Here is a 19476-nt window from a genome sequence, read left to right as displayed (position 1 = left end):
TAATGAAGAAGCTCTTAACAAGCAGAGCAAAGCTTATTTGTCCTCCTTCTGTCGAAATGTCTTCGTTTGAAATTGGCTTCAGTAGCGAGAATGAGTGAGGCCTGACCAGAGAAAGTGTCCACTTTTTTCCTGCTGCAGAAAGAGATAGTTTAATATTGTAATAATATGGCAATGAATTGTGTCATTGCAATTTCAAATAATGAATGTTTCATTCTCTCCCGCTGATGTCACTTCCTTACATATTTTTTATTATTATATTATACAGCACTATTGAATAATAAATGGCTGAAGCGAGTAGCAAATAAGAGTCAGATTTGCTCATAATTAATGGATCAGCTCAGAAATGTGAGCTTGAACTTCAAGATATCTCAAGTTGGAGCCGATATTAGAGATTGAGGAAAGTTATTTCTGCTGAATGATACAAAAAAAAAAAAAAAATCTTGTATGAGATGTAGTCAACTTGTTCTGAGTTTTCAAGAGTCGATTCTTTTGGCCAAGAAGTCATTAAATCAGATTTTCAGTCTTTCTGTATGTGTTGATTTCTGATTGAAGGTTTAGTGAGTTTAGTTTAACACTGTACATTTTGTACATTCAGTTTTCTGTCTGTGCAGTAATAAAATTTTTTAGGTAGTCTAGCTGTGATATTTACATTGTTCTAAAAACTATATATTCCTAGCATGTGTGCTGAATCTCCAGTTTCACGTTAATCCCAGCTGAAGTGGAAACTAACATTCATAAAAGATCAATAGCTGTGAGCAGAAAGCTGTAGATGTACCTTCCATGCTCCGGTAAATTCCTCAGGGTGCTGTGCTATATTGTAGAACTCTATGATTTCTGTCATGTCTGCTTCATTAATGCACAAACCACAATTCTGTCAGTTCCACTTTCAGTAAAAATAAAAACCGCTGAAGGAAACGCTGGCTCTGTCGTTTTTGAAATACTAAGCACTGATTGCTTTCTGGTGAGGCCAACTCAGGGTAGAATTGGTGCAGGTCATTCAGAGACATGGCAGAGTCAAAAGTTAGCAAAGCACAAACATGCTCGAAAGAGTCACAGATTTTTCCACAAGGGAACGCTGTCAAATCATTCTGAGACAGGGTTTGAGAAACAGATTTCTTTTTTTGGTGCTCAACTGTATCCACACTGAGCTTTCTGCCCTGCTGTCTGTAGAAATACTCCTTAACATCCGTCGTACGGTCTGGTTCGTTGAGACAGCATCTGATCTGGGAAATATCCATTCAGACCTTGTAAATGTCATCCGAGATCAGATTTTTCCAAGAAGAAGGTCAAAGCTACTCTTCTTTTGCTTCACAATCATAGCTGATAAGTTGAAAGGCGCCTTTCAATTCGTTTAATTATTTTTAGACATTTTATATGCAAATATAGCGTCAAGATGATGTGAGATGTAGTTTCGGTAAATCTTACTCTTTATTGCTTTTTCGCATTTCAGCTTTGATTCAATGAAATGTTAAATCAGTTAATTCAGACTATATTTATTCTCCTGTGAGCTGACACGCAGAGTCAAACAAACATGCAGGACATGTTATTTTAAACGGACCGGGTCTGGGCCTGAAACCAGACTGTTCATCAGTGCTGATAACTGCACCCGTCCCCTTCTAATCAAATTTTATTTCCCTTGTTTTTGTACACAATAAAAGTGTTGGGTTACATAAAGGAAGTATCTTCTGATTGAATCTCCTCTATAAAAGGAATAAGCACACAATGATGGATCGCTCACTGAGGTGATGCTGTCACTTCCACGATGGTTAAACGTTGGGGAATTGTGAAGTGTACTCAGCTTCTGAGAGTCAGAAGTTGAATATTGTGGTCACGGTTTTGTTCAAGGCTTGTACTCCCTGTTGAATCAGCAGGCTGAGGCACATTCTGAGGGACCATGTTGCATTTTCATCTTTGCTGTTGCAGTTTCAGCGGCGTTATTTATGGCCGAAGTGTGAGAGAGAGTTAGGTGACACTCTTAAAGAACAAAGCCGGTCTGCACTCTCAGCACTTCTGAACTTCCACGCTTGGCACGTCTCACCTCTCAGAAAACTTCCCAAAGTGATAAAAGTTGCAATTTTTCAAAAGCTTTAACATGATTTCCCAAATTTGCTATTAAAAAGTGAAACCTTTTTTCATTGTGTAGTAAAAGCTTTAATGTAGTTGGATGGTGACCTATAAAAAAAAAAAAAAAAAAAGAAAAACTCATCTAGCATGAATATAAAAGTGAAAATCGAAGTCTATAACTGTAATGAACTACCGCTGTCATGACAGAGTCTCCTGCAGCTGACACCTCTGGAAATGATGCCAGAGCGCTCACGTTATCTGCCCTGCTGCCACAGGTGAGCTGTATTATGCTAACAGGACTGACCTAGTTGTGAGCACTTTTAAGACGAGTGACCCGAGCCTGCAGGGACGCAGAAGCACGACGCTCTGCTGACACATCTCAAATATAAGGTGGCCCTCAGATATGTGGAAGCTGAAACAAACTCTTACAGATGTCATCTGTTCACCTGAACAGGTCCATACTGATGCTTTGGGTGCCTCAGGTCTGTGCAGGCTGATACGTCGGGCTATTTGATTAGATTTTACAGTTTAAAGAAACTGAGAAGCAGAAATTGAGGAAATGTGGCCCCATTCTGTCACCAATTTACAGCCAAAAGTGAACGCTGAAGTAAACCTGGATTCATCAGAGACTCATCAGGAGTCTGACTTTTGGCCTCTTTATTACCAGTGCCAAGAACTGAGAACCGAACTCACAACCTTCTTGTTGTGGGGCTCATCCAATTAAACGATTGGGACACCATTTATTGAATCCACAGCGCCAGGACTGTGTTCTGTGATGTCACTCTGTCCTCGACCTTTGACCTTTGACCACAAACATCAGGTCGTCCTTGGGATGGAGTGAACAGTGGTGTCAGATTTCAGTCAACGCCCTAAAGGTGGCAGTGAGATATGGCGTTGGCCGGACCTGATGTCACTGTCACAAAGCGTTGTGTGTTTAATGTGGATGGCCAACATTTGATATCGTACTTGCTCTGAGGTCTCTTTTTCTCAGGAACAGTAGGCCACGACCTCGTCATTCTCTGTCCTTGTCCCTCGTGCATGAAACGCTTACAAGACTCACAAAACTCCTACAGAATCAAACATTTTCATGGTATTATTAACCTCCCTTTTGTTTTTACAGGTTTTTTTTTTTTTGTGTGTGTGTAGAAGCTTCTCATTTTGAAAAATCTGATTATTAATTTTTGGAGCTGCATTTTAAAATGACACATCTGCCACAGTGATACCAAATCAACTGACAGCACAAAATTATAAATTATGCTTTAAGCGAAAATGACGGGAGCTAATTTATATTGGCAGTTGGCACATGAATGCCACTTTTACTCCCCCCCTTCTCTTTTTGAGACAAAGTGATTAGACATCAGGAAATTTATTATTTTCAAACCAGAAATAAGAAAAAAAAAAAAAAAAATCTGGATGTGATGTATCCACATGAAGTCCTTTAAATCTGCATTGAGCAGAAAAGTTTAATTGCCAGTGCTGGAACATTATTTATCTGCAGACCTGTGAGATGAAGGTACCGCAGGGAGGAAAAATGGTTTATCTCAGCTCCAGTCCCACCTCACACCTCCATCTAAACACCATAACTGATTAAATTTGGCAGGACTCTGTTTTCTGATGACTGTTAATAGTGTGCATTTGGACTTGTTTGTGTGTGCACAAGCACAACTTCTGGTTTTGTGCAGATATGAAACCCTGGTAGGTTTTCTCAATGATGTCGAGTAGCTGGTCTTTACCGACCTCCACCAACGAGACTGTAGTCGGTATATCTTTGCACTTTGTCTTTGTCTGCTTAAGTGGGCAGGAGAAAAGCTCTGAGGTGGAATAAATACAAATTTCATTAGCGAGAGCTGTGGACACAATTCACATGTGCAGGTAATGCTAAAAAGGAAAGCAAACTAATCTAAAACACTTCTCTAAAATGTGAAGATATTGCATAAACTTAAATTTAAGGTCTTTATGGTAGATAGCAGAATCGTTTGTCAGAATTTTCCCTTCTGCATTGAGTACACCAGCTGGAGCAACATCTACACCAACCCACATTTCTACCTCTGCAGAGAAATTAGAGCATGAATTACCTTTCTGATATCAGCTCAAAATGAAAGTAATGCATTTTCCATGTGACGCTTATTTAATGTTGTCAAATTTTTGTGCTGATCTGGGTTGATATTAAACTCAGCAGTTAGCATTTCAACTCTCTGCTTACTTGATATTTAGCTGTTGTCACGCGTCGACTTACATATTCATTGCGTATTTACAACCCATCCGAGGTTTTGAAATATTAATCTGAAACCATTTCAGTGCAGAGTAAAATTACAGAGCTGCTAGAACTTACAGGTGAAGAGCTGTGTGGCAAAAGCCCTGAAATTCAATCTGTTCCAGCTGACTGACTCGAGGAACATTAGAAACCACAGGATTACCTGTCAGCCTATTTACAGACACGTTGACTCTGAGGATGCTGTGCGCCCCTCAGACGGATGCATATTTTTGGGTGAGTGAATCCTCCTGCCTCTCTTTCTGTCCACCTGCCTCTCTGGCAGAGAGCGGGAGGAAAAAAAATAAAAAAAGATGAAGCCGTAGAGAGTGACGAGCTTCCTGCATTTGGGAACCATCTGCCTCTTAAAAAATGGAAGAACAATAATTCAAAAGGTGCAAAGGTTCATTGCTGCTGACCAACCTTTGATTTACAACATCCTGCCCGTGTGCTCTCCACTTTTTACTAGTTACCTGTGCAGATCTTCCCCTGAATCACAACCTCACAGCAGCATGTTAGATGGATGTTGTCACCTCCTGCTGCTTGCTGCTGCATAATACAATGTTTATCTGAAAACAGCCAAAATGTCAGCGGGGGGTGTGAATGAAATGCACCCAGCCTGCCTCCACATCTACGCCTGCAACGCCTTTGAGCTTGCCAGCCAAGCCCTCCCACCTCCCAGCTCCCCACCGCAGCACTTACTGCTACATCAGCCCCATGCTGCTCGAAACAGAATGTGATTCTATTAAATGGTGAATAAGTGAAACAACCTCGCTGTCAGCTTTCATCACCGAGCTCATAATGAGTTTGGGCTGACAGGTGACTTTGGGTCTGTGGAAAGGATGTGAAATCTTTTCAGGTCACTGTGTACAATAAGCAGTGGGCCAGATATCTAAAGTGTCTGAAGTGTCTTATAGATATTTCTTTAACTGAAGAACTGATTTGTGCGAACTCGGACCAGCAGGACTCGTCGCATCCTTGAAATCGCAATGAAAGCCCCTCAGATTTATGTTTACCAGCATTCAACACAGCATAACAACAAAGAGCCTGAGGTTATTGTATTTTAATAGGCTTCCTATGAAGCCTCTACCTGCCTGAAGCATAAAAAAATGCCTAAAAAAAATGTCCCTGAATGCACCTGGTTCCAGCGCAGCAGCTCCACTGCCCCAAGACGTCCCAAGGCTCTTCGTCCCTCCCAGTTTAAAGCATCTGACCTATAAATTATGGAGAATTACCTATAAAATGTTTGCGTGGTTCCAGATGCGGTTCCTGGAGGTGTGTGCCTCTCAAAACCATTTCAGAAATGTATTTGAAGATAACCAAAGAGAGCGGCACACAGGGAATTGAGAGAGACAGGATAAATATTTAAAATGCCCCCGTTCTTCCTTTATTTATCCGTTTTATGTATGTAATTGGTTTTCAGTCCCTTTGCACGGCTCCGGCTGATCAATCAGTTTTCCTCTGTAGAGCTTAGGGTGGTGAGTTTGTCAGGGTTTGTTTTCTTCCACTAAGGGGCCCTTGGTACAGTAGGATGCTTCAGAAGATGTTCAAAGAAGACACTGCAGGTCTCGGTTTGGGATTTTCTCCATTAGACGGCTGTTGTTTTGAAAGCAAACAAGCAGATTATCTCAAAATGTTGGCGTGCAGCAGAATCCGATACATATGCAAACATACATATCAGCTTTTTTTGTTCTTCGTGCAAAAACAATATTCATGAAATCTCTAATTGCCTTGGCCAGTTTATTTTATGCACCCTCGCTGATAATCGCACGCTGACGTGCTGGTAGGCAGCCGGCCCTCTGAAGTGGAGATGATGTGTGAATCTGGGACATGCAGCCACTGATGTTCAGCACTGATGGGCATTGGGAGCGCCGCTCTGCCAAACCCACGACGTGCCCGGCTGAGGTGAAGGGATGCAGCTGGCCGGGATGAGATGCGGCCTGGCTTCAGTTGGACTGGGAATACTCGAGCCATTCAGTTTCATCTCTGTGAAATACTCACGCCCAGGGATTACGGAAGGAAGACGGACGAAACACAATCAGATGCCAACTTCTTGAAACAAACAGAACGTATTTGAGTAATTTACATCAGATGTTTCCATCCTAACAACGAGATCTGGTCTGAAAAGTTTATCTGGTCTTAGCAGGGAGGTTTCCAGATTTGTATGTAAGCAGCTCAGTACATTTGCAGACAGATTTGAGCCAATCTGATAGTGTCTGATATTGATTCAACATCTAAGAACAACTCATGTTGTTTGTCGGGGACCACGGATTTGTGCCAAGAATGGAAAAAAGCCAGAGTGGGATGAGTTTGTAGTGCGGTGAATCTGGCTCCTTGTCACATTTTTCGTGTTGGATTTGAGACGTGCTGTTCTGGCTGGAAAAAATCTGACTGGTTAAGAAGCTAGCAGTATTTTCTTGTTATGACTCTTTCAGTCTGAGCGGACATGCTGATGATCGGTCTGAAAGTCAATTTTCTTTTTTTCTTCCTGTTTTTGTGTGTGATTTCTTTCCGTCTGTTATGTGAAGGACGGTGACTGCTCCCTCACTTTGCCGGCTCTTACTGCTGCCTGTATCTCCTCTTTTAGCCAGAAAAATGTAATTCCTTATTTCTCTCCTGTTCAGTTTCACCATTTCTACCCTGTTTGTATTTCTACCTTGTAAAACTATTTGTAAAATTGCTGCCCTTGCAGCTCCTCTGGAAAGTAATAGTTTAAGACTATGTGTTGATGCAAATCCATTACCAAATGGTCTAAAACACCGGATAATCAGTGAAATAATCTTGGGTCTCAGTGGAAATGGCCATGCAGCATCAACCAAGGAGAAAAAAGAAAGCGTGCGAACATTTTGATGAAGGCCATTTGGCACACACGGGAAACACGTCTCTTCATTCATCACCGCTATTGAAAGTGTCACTCAGTGATGGACTGGACTTGCACGGAGCAGTTTGAGAGATTTGAGAGAGTGACATTGCTGGAGTGAAGAGTGTTAACTATGTTTTCCTGGAAAAGGTTAGAAAGTTAGAAAGTCACTGAGTGAAGTAACTTGACCCCTCTTCATGTCCCCGGGGTAATGAAGGCATATCGAACATCATAAAGTTAGAGTACTTCAACTGCAGCAATCATTCAACAGGTCAGAAATAAATAATCTCAGCAGGCCACCCTTCCTACGCAGTGAGGTTAATTGGCATAAAATGTGTTGTTCATACGCGCCGTGCTTTTCCTCAGAGAACAGTGATGTGACATTTTCATATTATAATGAATGGAGGTTTCCACAAACACAAAACTCACGGAAGAAATGCAAAATTGATAATGTCACTGATTAATTGGCCATAATTGTGGTGGGCGCCGAGTCCACTAGCAGCTTTTATTACCCCCATATCAGCGGGAATTTGTTGGAGACGCCCCGAAGCTGCCGTGCTACAACAGCACGTCTAACGAACGGCTTTTGGAAAAAGCAGACTTCACTTTAAGACTATGAGACTTTTACAGAGAATTATGTATGAGGCATCAAACCGGCTCTGATTTCATTATTCTTGTATCGGTTGCAGTCCAATCTCCTAATGAAGAGGCCCCCGTTAGCTGTAGGAAGACACAGGTTTTTGCCTTCATCTGTGGGCCTTTGGGAGGTGTGGGAGAAAGATGATGCCTTCAGGCTGGCTGCCGGCCACACCTACTGTATGTCCACTACCACATAGTGCAGAAGACCTTTTGGCTCTGCTGTCAGGCTGGAGTTTTTACAGCTTATGGGGCTTCATTAAATATGCAGCTCATAACATTGATTTACAGATGATTTCCTGTCTGTGAATCTTTAATGAGTCTTACTTTGTCATCTGGCACCTTATATCCCTCCTCCTCCTAATCGCTCTGAAAACCACATTCCTCTTTTCAGCAGCCTGTGCTCCCCCTGTCCTGAAAGGCGTCTGCATTGAATTCTACGATTATTTTTGCACAGTTGTCGCCGAAATGGACTTGGATTTATGTGTAAATATTCCATCTGCATTTATTATGTAATTGAAGCAGCACTAAAGCGGCTCCAACATCCTAGTTTCATCATTATCAAGGTGTGTGTGCACAGACCCGTCGTTAATGCACCCAGGCAACGGAGGTTTCCTTTGACAAACATGGCTAATATTGTTTTAGAGCGACACAGACTCTATAACAGCAGAAAAGCATGAAAAGAACAAAGCAGTTAAGAGTCAGAAGAACAACAAAAGGGTGAGTTATATTGATGTTAATTTCGAAGTACACCCTCAAGACAGGATAAAAAATGTCAAGGTGAATGAAACGGAATTAGAAAATGTGTAAAACTTAACACCCTGCAGTGTTAAGTCCCTGATCTTGATGCCAGCGCCGAACCTGTCCACAGAAATATTTCTTCATCGTCATCAGTGTGTATTGGTGCTACTAATCCTCTTTTTTCTCTGCTAGTCGGATTACCTGAGTGCTGATATGTTGAATAAACCGCCGTGTGTTTTCCCCTCTCCTCCTTGCCTCGATCTCTCTCCCATCTTGGGAGTGCGTCCAGGGCAGACGATGCAGTCACTAATCATTTTGTTGCAGCTGGTAGCACAGCAAAATCGCACCATATCCAGAAATTCCATCTTCTACCCACAATGAGTACTATCTGAAGAGATGTTCTGCTCCCTCCTTTGTCTGCAGGAGAAGCTTTGTTTGCTTGACTATTGATTTAAATTCCCTGCAAATATATGATACTGTATAACAATCGAACACATTTAGCAGGGTTGAATAGTCTCCTACATCGGCACTGCAACATTTGGAATTGAATTTATCTGGTGTCTGCTGGACAGTGGCCTCACTGGAGGTTTGCATATGCTGGCCGTCTGGCAAGATTGCACATATCTCCTCTCTCTGTTAGTTTGTCTTCAAATCTCTCTCTCTCATTTCTTTTTTTTTTTTTTGTGCCTCTGTCATATACACATTGTCTTTTTCACTGTTCCCCTTCAGTATCTACCATCAGCCCTGAAAAACAGAAAAACGTGGCACTCAACCCAGCATGTCCAACAAAATGTTTCTTTTCTTTGAAATTTTTCTCTGTTCTGCTCTAGATATTCCAAATGCTGGTTTGCAGCTCATTAGAAGAGCTGCAGTAACGTGGAGTCCCAGGCAATCCCGTCCCCCCGCGGAAAACAGCTCTTCTATTAAGAGGCGAAGCGTTGAGGGCGGGACATTAGTGACACATAAAGTGCCAAATAGCACAACACATTTCAGGGTTACATTATTCTCCCTGGACAATGGAAGCAACATTTGTTTTCTATTGATGGATGCCTGTTATACTGCAAACACAACCTTCATGCTCCAGTTTGGATACTTTATCACTATTTCACCAAACACAAGTGAAGACAAAAAAAAAAAAGTGGAGTTGTTAGACAAAGAAATATGTTTAAAATTTGTGGTGCTTTTCCAATTGGTCGCTTGAGTTGATTTTTTTTTTTTTTGGGGGGGGGGGCGGTTGTTTTATTATAACTAAAAAAAAAGGATATTGAAAATGTGAGACTGTGCTTTGAAGTAAAAGCATTCAAGGACATTGCCAGCATCTCAAGAAATTATACCCTCTTTAAAGTCTTAATTGAATACACAATCATATGAACATTTGAAGTATGGTGAAAAATAAAAAGAACAAAACATAACAAAAACACGACGTTATCCATTTTCTCTGAGCTTTGATCTGTGGTGAGATTCTGCATCATTTGAACATTTATAGAAACATGACCATGAAAGAAGAAGAGGTCACTATTAAATAAAGTATTTTTCAAATTATAGACCTCAGAAGTGCCACTCACCATGTAGTGCTTTATGTGAAATGTCAAGTGCCAAAAAGGTTTAAAAGCCTCAATCGTCAAAAAAAAGCTTTTTTTATAGTTTTGTCCACTTTATCTTACAAGTAACAAAGCTGTCAAAAAGTACTTTGGAACACACAAAATAAAGTAAAATAGTTCCCAAATGTAGGAATGCAGTTGAATGAACGTATAAAGTGGCATAACATGGAAATAATTCAAGCAGTTCTTTTCTTTCTTATAAGAGGTTATATGAGATTTTACGTAATATAATAAATGAATAATGTGCGTTGCTCTTTAAACCAGAGCAGGAACTAAACTGGTCAACACTGAGTCAGCTTTGGTTGCTGTGGAACCACGCTGCTGTGAAATGTTCTTCCTGCTGCAAACCTTTTCTTACTAAGTTTGAAAGTTCACGTTAATAGGCCGTTTGCTGAGATGAAAAACAAAAACTTATTTGCTGACGTGCGCTGGCAGCTCGGGGGGAAAGTGTTTTCCTCAGCTTAAAAGGTTATCCTTTTATGTGGTGAGCATACACATTTAAACAGCACTGCTTCAGGTTTGTCTGTCCAAATGTTTAATTTATTCATCTCACCATGACAGCTGTTTAAAATTGCAAACTTCCTTGAATGACAGCAGTTGTGCAAGTAATTACTTATATGAGTTCACCATATTTATGGGCGCAGTAATGGCGCTGGCAGCAACACAGCTTTTGGAAAAAAAATGGTTTGTTTGTACTCATTTCTACTGACATTCTCAGCCCGCTCCATGCCATCATGTGTTTTCCATCTATTGTAATGTTATGTAAACATTATTTTTACTACACTGTCAAAACAACTTCAGTTCCTACGGAAAAAAAAAACAAAGAAACAAAAAGAAGTTAACATTTTTATTATTAAGTTGGCATTTATTGCAGTAATAGCGTTTTCATGGTCAAGCACCGACAGAAGAGACAGCACTGAATTCTTGTAGTGCACAAAAACCAAATGCGAATGCCTTTTGACACTAATACAGAGAACTCTTAGGAGTTTTATACTTTATTTAACACTCTCCTATAAAGAAATGACCTTGAAATAAAAACCTTTTTGTTGGGATAGAGACAGTTAACAGAAATCCATCTCCTTTTCACAGAGTTCAAGTTAATGGAACTCAAACTGCACACATTCATTGTTCAACAGATTTTTTTTGGGATCAGAAATTATGTATTAAAATGTAAACGTCATTCCTTTTCTGGCAGACTTTTGCTCTTGTCTAGAATATGACTGTCTTCAAATTTTACTTTTAACCATTTCTACATTACAGGCTTTGGCACATTGCAGCTTTTGATGTATTATAAATAAGAGACGCAGATTTATACAGCACTGTACTAGCCATGGGCAGCACGGCTGTAGACCTACAATAAAAAGGTTGTGGGTTCAGTTCCTGGCCTGGGGCCTTTCTGTGTGTTTGGATGTTCTCCTGGTGTCTGTGTGGGTTTTCTCCGGATGCTCCGGTCTCCTCCCACCATCCAAAGACATCATGTTTGGGTTGACTGGTGACTGTAAATTGTCCGTAGGTCTGACTGTGAGTGGTTGTTGGTCTCTGTCTGTCTCTGTGTGTTGTCCCTGTGATGGACTGGTGACCTCTGCCCTCACCCAATGTGAGCTGGGATTGGCTGGAAACAGATAAGCGGTTGAAGATGAATAAATGAATAAATGAATGAATGAATGAATGAATGAATGAATGAATGCACTAGCCGTAGATTTATTTCCATAAACAACAGAGTTGACATTTGTTTGTTGTTTTAACTCCCACCTGATGGCAAAGTCACGAAACCCGAGTCTGACAGCTGAGGAATCACTGCGAGGAACAAATTGTTTCCTGAATCACTCTAATTGACACAAGCTGTAATCAAACTGCAAAGCAAAATAAATCTATGTTGTCTAGCAGACAACATCTTATTTCTTTGACATCTGGATGACAAAGCAGCTTTGTTAAGTGGAAAAGACGAAGCATAGTCCAAACTCTCCTGGTGTTGATACATAAATCAACAATGCTGTGATTTGAAGTTTGAGTTTGAAGTTCAAACCAAGTTCTTTTGCAAAACATCTTCTGGATGTTCCCCTTCTGTGTAGGTCAGGTCTCAGTGCTTTGACTGCCTGTTGGTACATGATTAAACTTTGCCATTGTCTTTTCCACTCGGGTGCACTTTATCTCACTAACCTTGTCTCCTGCCACCCTGGTGTCTCATCCCCTCTCCTCCCTTCCCGCCCCTGCCTCAGGATCACTGCAATGGAACCGGCTCTCATCACAGCAGTGAGCATGATTGATTACTAAGCCAGTCTCATCCGTGCTTACTGCACCGTTGCTGTCCGTTCTCAAAGGCTAGCATTGGTCGAAGAAGGTCGCTGGAGCCAAAAGCGAGAGCAAGAGAGGCTTTAATTTCATCCAAGTGTTACAAAACTCTTTTAATCTCGGTAGTTTGTGGATCCGGTTTCAGCTCGTAGCTCCAGAAGCACTGAATCACCTTTCAGCTAGCGAAAGATCAGAGTCACTGCTCATCCTCCCTAACAGACAGTTCAGTCATGACTGCATCAAACTGTGATACATCATCCAGATTGCACCTCGACCGACTGTCTTTCTTTAATCTGGTATTGTTTCTAGTTGCAGACACGTGTTTGTGGAGATTATCGTTGCTAGCACGACAGAAGAAAAACAAGCCAACATCAGAATGCGTACGACAGGTGGCATATGATGAGTCACTTCGGGTAGTACGTGTCCTCAAAGACAGAGTTGTTTATCTGCCAGATTGACACATGGAAGGCTGAAAATCTGCTCCAATGTGGCACAAATCTCAATGAAAATATTGCCCACGTTTTGGGTATTTGAAGGATGGGTCCTTCTTGTTGTTTGGCTTTTCTGCTATGACTTTGAATTATTGGTTTATGTACAGAGGATGGCTGCATTAGGCTGTCAGAGTGTAAAACACTGGTGAGCAGAAGCAGGATGTTTTAATCCTGGAACACATATTGCAAAGACGAGCAATGAATTAAATCCCATCCAAAACATTGGGAATAAGAATATAGACTCCGGGTCTGAAAAATGAAGCCAATGCTGTAGAGCGTTGTTTTGAAGAGAAGTTGGATTGTTTAGATGCTGATGGGACGATGGCTCAACTTCTCACTTTATTACCCAAGACAACTGGGCCATTTTTTATTCCAAAATACGCAACCGCTAAGGAGAAAATAGACAGTCAACATGTATTCACACTTACTGACAATATAAAATCAGGATGGAGTAGAGAGCAGGCATTGGTGCTGATTGTGATGATTATTAAGGCTTCCGAATCTTCATGGAGGGCTTATTGGAACAAAAGCAAATGGCGCCTTCTTAAACCTGACCATGTGTGTGCTTTTCAGCAGTTCAGTGTTAGAATTATGATTTGAGCTGTCAGTTGAAATATATACAAAGATAATTGTCCCTCTGGAGTTTGGAAAAGTTTCTGATATAGATTCTTATTCTGACCTTTTTTCTTTTTTTCTTTTTTTTTTACATGAAGGTTTAATATTTACATCAATGTTTTAGTCAGACAGAGAAAAATCAATGTGTCATCAGCGTGAGTTTGCCGGACTGCTGGAGTACAGACGGCTCATCTGGCCAGGAATCAAATGTAGAGCACTACAAAAACACAATTCAACAAAATACATGCTTCACATGCTGTGAAGCATTCAGCCAGCCCTGCAGCTGTTTTCATCTGGATCTGACCTGGATTCAGATCTGATGGTGGAGAGCACAGACAGCACCAACAGCTTGAAGTCAAGCTTTACTTTTACTATACAGATCATGAACAAAACATTTGAATTACTTTTTTCCCTCTTTCTTCATTTGCCATCTTGCCCTGTAGATCGTCTCACTCACTCATTCAGTTATTCTGCCTCGGGGCAGTGGTTGATTAATATCGAGCTGTCATGCATCTTCACTTTTTGGGGGAATGGCTTAAGAATCGCATAACTTGTCCCTGATCCAAGATGGAGTGCCTCTAATTCAAACCCATACATGCACCGGTGAACTCATGAACGAACATCACGTGTTCAGACACGTGCAATTAAAAGCTGCACATATAAGTTTAGCTGTAATTCTTTATGGTCTGTTGGCCGCAAAGCGTAAACTCCAACTGTGAGGAGGGGAGAGTGGAATTCAGCAGCATTGTGCCATGCAGCTAATAAATGTCTGAGCTCAATGTGGATTTCTGGCATTTTTATCTCGTTTGAGAACACCATCCTTGAAGCCTCCTCATCTCTCTGCTTCTCCTTCACTGCCTCTCACTTTCAGCCACTCCACTCGTATCCTGTTTCAATTTAACTGTTTGTCAGTACAATATTCTTTATTACTCTTTTCAGCAACAAACTCTTTATTTCGGTGTATTGCTTTCTCTTTGTCTCTTTGGTGTATCCCTGGCAACAACCTGTTACTGTTGTTACCATCAGCATCAACTGGCTGGTTTCCAGGGGAGAGCTTACCCGCATCCTCGATGGTGAATAAGAGAAATTAAATGTATAACTTGTCTCCTTATACTGAACTCACATCGCAGAGCGAAATCAAGTAGGAGGTCAGACAATCTCAGGTTAGTGTGAGCATATTGATGAAGATGCCCAAGGCTGTAAATGAACTCATCATCTTTTGAAATGATGACAGTGCAACGTCTAGACCGCACAATAAAAATCAGCTAGAGATAAACAAAACAAAAATATTTACATCACCGCGAGACGTTTGAAGTTCATCTTGTTGTTCAGGATTTATTGGCTTCATCATCACATTAAGCCAATGAAATAGTTTCAGACCTGCATTGAGGGCTTTAACAGCATCCCAACACAACTCTTCCCTGGTGTAGCTAATAGACTGTGAAGGCTCGTCTGTCGTGTTGTGGAATATACTCTCGCTGTTTTACTGAGACGTCGTACACTCGGGGTTTGCTTCATTTTGTTTATACGCCTCTTGGGAGAGGCCTGTTTTCTTTAACAGCAGTTCGTGTCTGACCATCCATCACTGTCACATGTTTATTACCAGTGTTACTAACCATCAAGAGGAACTTTGCAGTGAGAATAGAAATGAACCATTTATGCCCGCAGCCACATCAACATATGTGGTTGATCTGTGGTGATGAGGCTTTAAGTGAGGCCAGGAGACCAGAAGCACCACTTATGGCTCTTTCAGGGTCACATTTACATGACGCTGTGTTACCGCTACATTAAATCTTCTTCCTTAGGCTAAAGGCTTTTGATTTAAGGTGCAATACATAGCAATTATTTGTCTTTTTTTTATACGCGTCTTGGTCAATTAGATGGATTCAATAATTTTCTGTGCTGTCTTCATTGAGTGCTTAGTGGTTTTTGACTCATTCCTTCAGATGTCGAAATGGTCTGAGTCAGTAGATAATGGTTGAGAAAAGGCTCAGTGATCAGTATTATGCTCAGTTTCACCGAGCTCCATCCCACACCTTTTCTCCACTATTAGGAATGAGAAGAGCTGTGCATACAGACAAACTTGAAGGCTCTCCAGATATCTATTACTCATAATCCTTACCCCGAATTTATATGGGGAAATACTGCCAGAGCTCAATAATAACCACAAAGAAGAAGCTGCACAAAGACTTTGTGTGGCATTTGACTCCCACTGCTACAGTGATTTGGAACATGTTGTACCAAAATCTTGCATTGGTGTTAGACTGGATAGACAAAAACCAAAACATACGAGGTAACCTCTCATCATCATCATATTTTCATACTACATACTATAAATGCATTTTTCAATGTTTCTCCGCTTTTTGGATACATTTTTTATCCTCATTTGTCACATGTCTGTAAATTCACACCTCACTCCTCACCTCAAGGTTCCAGTTACTATCCAGCCATTCAATCCTGTTGTCCATTTGCTAATGGGTTCTACAGTCAAGAGCTCACCATTAGACCGTACAGTTAATCCATTGGTATCATCCCACAAAACCGTCCCCCATTTTCACCTCCTACTTTGCATTCAAATGTGGATCACATTGTGTTATTGCTTTGCCAAGATGTTCTACAAATTAACGGCCTTCACTGACACTCAACTGATGAGAACAGCCATTAGTGAAAAATATCCATGTGTGCATAAGGGCATTGTCCTTTCTGTTTTCCTGAAATGATGAAATGATGAAGCCTGTTTCTCTGTAAGGAGGAAAAAAACGGATGCCGAATTGTACAGGAGTTCCCCGGAGATTAACAGTTACTTCCTCTTCTACAGGTAGTTTGTCATATAACCTTTATATTATTACGTCTTTTGTGTTCTTCGCATCATTTCTGATTCTCCTGCTATTTAACATTGAATTAAATGTGTCTGTGATATGTAATTTTCTAGTGTAAAGAAATAAGCTTAAAATGACTCATTTTGCTTTTACTCGCCAGCAATGTAGAATTATTTTCATGGCAGCAGTAGTAATAGAAACAGTCCTGACAGTTACACAGATGACAATGCCTTTACAACACAAGTCATCCAGGCTCACTTTAATATTCATGTGGCAGATGTTCAATTGCCTGAATGATAAAGTAAATCAGGGATGTCTTGTGGGGATCTCTCATCTGAAAGAGTGACATCATAACTCACTCTGACAATCATCCAGTGCTGTACCCTCTAAGGGAGACAGCTTGAAAAATGGACGAGAGCTGTTAACACTTTCTGGAGGCATGATTCAAAGGGCCGGCCCACTCGTGTGGATCTGACATCCTTCACGAGCAACAGAAGGTCTAATCCAGTGAAGGGAACTTTGTAACAAAAACATTTCGGCCTTGTTCAGCCAGCTAAATTTTTCAAGTGAAAAAAGACATGACGACACATTTAGCTGAGGCTCCCGCATGAACTGTGGTGGTTTTAGAAATCAGCAGGAATATTATGGCCCCGTTGGCTCTGCTTCATCTGTGCTCACAGCGGGAAGTCAGCTAATGTGAAGATGAAGGGGATGACAGGCAGGATGGCAGAAACAAAAGCACACAGACTCAGCGTCGGAGTGTCAATTCATTTTCTGAGAGACACAATAACACATGTAACAGGTTTAGACAATGCAGATGACGATAATTAGAGAAGCCCTGTGATTAACCTCCTTTTTCATTGGCAGCAGATCTGCGGCAGTTGTATGACTCTTTCATAATCTTTAGACTCTTGCTGTTTTTAATAGACTGACAACAATTTAATTACTACCTAGCTAGGCGCCTTTGCGTAGACTGTCAGGTTAGGTCAGGTTGCTCATAGCGGACTGCTCTGCTACATTCATAGAGCTCAAACAGCTGAGCTCTATGAATGTAATGATAATTCAACTTTCATTCAGTTGTCACAAAAGGGTCAAATTAGCTATTTGCTATAAATTTTAACATGGAATACATATGGAGCCAGTTTTGGATCCTAACTGGAACTGCCATTTTTGGCTCCGTTATGCACCCCAAAAGTTTGCTGCTTTGTTTTTCGCAAGACAACCTGAGAGAATGATGGTTAATTGCACCTATGTGCTCCAACTCAGTGCAGAAGTAGCAAAACTGCAGAACAAATACTGGTTACTGACATCATGTGTGTAATGAGGATTTTGTATCATATGCCCTGATTTGTTTGTTCAGTGTAGTGTTGTTTTGTGCTGTTCTATACCCCTGTGTTTATTTTGACTGTGGCACCTTAAGCTTAAGTGTCATTTCCTGTGGTCCAAGTTTGCCTGCAGCAGTAAAATGTGTATTGAATTATAGCCTGATTTGCTTGTTTCCTATGTATGCTATTTCAAACATCACAGAAGCAGTCTTTTTAAAGACATAGGCTATGTTGTCCGTGACCTGAAATAAAAGTTTGGGAATCCCCAATAGCCTGAAAGCTATATAGTCTTATCAAATGTAGGTTTTATTATTTCCTTTAAAGCACCGTAGAGGCAGACGGTGAGAGCCATTAGCCTCTGTGAGTAAATACATGAGGCACACAACATTTCAGCACACTCATAAAAACATCTAGAAAAAGAGTGGATATTGAATTTTAAGTGGAAAGCACAGCAATACTTCACACAGCTGAGGGCCAGCAGTCAGATGCACTCAGAGCACTCAGGCTCTAATTGGTTTTCTTACATGACCCAAACTGTGATTATCCTTGCTCTCAATTTCCATTATAGAGCCTTCAATACACATTGCCACCCAGCTCCCTTAGCCACAGAAATTTTTAGGCTGTAAGATGAAAACAAAGAGAGAGAAATGAAAGACAGGATTCCCGGACCTTTCACCTGCAAACAATGCCTGTCCTTTGAAGACAACCTGATGAAACATTGTCTTCCCAGCATGAGACAGAGCAGAGCTGTTGGGCTGATATAGAGAATTGTTCATCTAGCAAGGCAGACACCCAGATATTTTTCTCAGCAGTTGATATGGCCACATATGTATGGGAAGAGAATTAGAGCCACTGTGGAAAAAAATCCTCTTTGGTAGCTATGTCAGAGTGAAAGAAAAAAAAAAGAAGGGGGGGGGGGGGGGGGGGGGGGGGGGGGGCTAAAGAAATGTTTAATATTGTATATTGGACACAATATCAATGTTCAACTACTGCTCAGAAGAGACAGCAGTGACAGTCATTTCTGTAAATTTATGTTCCTTCTGTTGTTCTTCTGTTCCTTTAACCAATTTAAGTTGGAATAATTTTGGAAGACAAAGTAAAACTAGACCTGAAGAATTTCCTGGTGGATATATTGCTCTTCATAATTTGATAATGGTACATCAGTTGCAGTGTGAGCTTTTTACCCAAACGAAAACTTAATTTTTGCAGTAAGTTGTGAGAAACTCATGAGAATAATGAAACTGTCATCAAATGGAAATTATGTGGAGTCAGAATGAGGTAATACTTGGAAAAACACAGCTGCCAAACTGAACAGGCAGTAGCAGCAGCAGGTGGATGTGCCTCAAGAACTGCACAGATAGCACAGCTGCTATCGCCAGTATAATGTTCTATAGGAGAAGAGTGGAGGTTAGCCTGACAGCAGACAGTGTGAAAAACAGGTGCTGACGTTTCCGCCCAGACAGAACTGAAAAAGGCTTTGCAGACAGGGTTGCAATGTACAAGATTTCAGACTATTAACTGTTCAGAACAACCCAGACATGTTGTGAAAAAGACACTTTGACATTTTTGGAAATATCCTTGGTTGCGGTATCATGGATTCAGATGAAAAGAGCATTCATTTCTCCATATCCACAGGCTACTGTTCATCCTCAGGCCCTCTGCTCCTTTTAAATCCACCTCATACTCCTCTCTTGCTGCCAAATGTATCAAGTAGGAGAAAGCAACTTAAATGCAAAATACTTATACTAGTTCAGCAGATGTCACAAGAAGGGAATCTATGT

The sequence above is a fragment of the Echeneis naucrates genome, chromosome 15 (assembly GCF_900963305.1).
Source record: "Echeneis naucrates chromosome 15, fEcheNa1.1, whole genome shotgun sequence".
Lineage (NCBI taxonomy): Eukaryota > Metazoa > Chordata > Actinopteri > Carangiformes > Echeneidae > Echeneis > Echeneis naucrates.
Note: the sequence above shows the minus strand (reverse complement) of the source record.